The 1,315-nt window shown below is 40.6% G+C and overlaps 1 pseudogene; it reads right to left on the bottom strand.

Annotated features, from left to right (window-relative positions):
* Window positions 1-402: 402 nt before the first annotated feature.
* On the bottom strand, window positions 403-503 carry LOC114684784 (annotated as a pseudogene).
* Between the last annotated feature and the right edge of the window lie 812 nt (window positions 504-1,315).

Here is a 1,315-nt window from a genome sequence, read left to right as displayed (position 1 = left end):
AACAGTGCTTTCGAGAATAATGCAAGCTACAGATCAAAAGGAGGAGGGGGGCAAAGGGGAAGCATTAAGATACAAATTTAATATGTGCTGCATTCAGAAGAGACACTGAGTAAAGCTGTGAAATGAAGCATGTGCTGGAGGAACAAGGGTATGGATCAGTCTAGAACATTCCAGGCAGCTGGACCCACAAAGGCCAAGATGCAGGGACATCAATAAAGCCAGTTATTGGACAACCCTTCTCTTATTCTCTCCCAGCCTATGGAGGTCTTCTTCTTCTTTTAACAGTCTCTTTTGAGATATGCAGAACAACTTTAATTTTTTAATGAGCACAAAGTATCATTCTTTCATGGGCTACTCATTGGGTAGTAGTGAACATGTGTGAGGATCATGTGCATGAGTGTAAAAAATGTAAAATATTGCACATATTTACATGCCATCCTTGCCCAGGGGCCGTGCTAATATCCCTATCATTCCAACGTTGGCCCAATGTCTGTGCTGCTGAGATGGGCATTTCAATTAGCTTCTGGAAGTTTTGCTTAGCATTTTACATTCTGGTCTGGTGTCCATTCTGAATTTCCTTCTTGGTCTCTTGGTAGGTTCTTCGGTGTTATTTGGTTTGGGAGTATCCCGTTGTCCAGTATCCCGAGTGTTAAAAATAGTCTGTGTTTCCCTTTCGTTGGGACTGCCTTTGCTCATGGAGATCAGCAGGCTGCAGCTATGTGGGTCGATTTCTGAGTTCTCTCCCCTCTCCTTTGGTCTAGCTGTCTAGTCTCTTGTCAGTTGCCTTGGTCACAGCAGCTTTACAGTATGTCTTTGAATGTCAGGTTTTATTATTATTATTATTATTATTATTATTATTATTATTATTATTACTGTTATTATTTTTCCTGGAACTTTTGTTTTTCTATAAGGACTATTTAAAGCTGTCAATGTCTGCCAACTAGCTTAGCGCGATTTTTGGCTAGGACTGCATTAAATCTGTAAGTCTTATGGTCCCCAAGTTGTGGTTATTTTTAGCTTTACAATGATGCAAATGTGATACACGTTCAGCAACACAATACACCTTGATTCTTGTTCTCTCCTAGGCTAGGGATAGGAGCATAGTGCTTGTTCATGAACCTCGAAGGCAGCAGCCACAGCTGCCAGCCAGCCACACAATCATCAGGGCAAACAACCCATACTCCACCATGTATGGACTGCGTTGCTAAGCTGTGGTGTTTGGTAGTTCAAGTGTATTAAATTATTAAATGCTTTTCAGTTCATGATAGCTTTAATTTACAATGTGTTTATTGGGATATAATCCCAGTACAAATCA

The sequence above is a fragment of the Peromyscus leucopus genome, chromosome 14 (genome assembly GCF_004664715.2).
Source record: "Peromyscus leucopus breed LL Stock chromosome 14, UCI_PerLeu_2.1, whole genome shotgun sequence".
In the NCBI taxonomy this organism is placed as follows: Eukaryota; Metazoa; Chordata; class Mammalia; order Rodentia; family Cricetidae; genus Peromyscus; species Peromyscus leucopus.
This window is presented reverse-complemented; position numbering and strand designations above follow the sequence as displayed.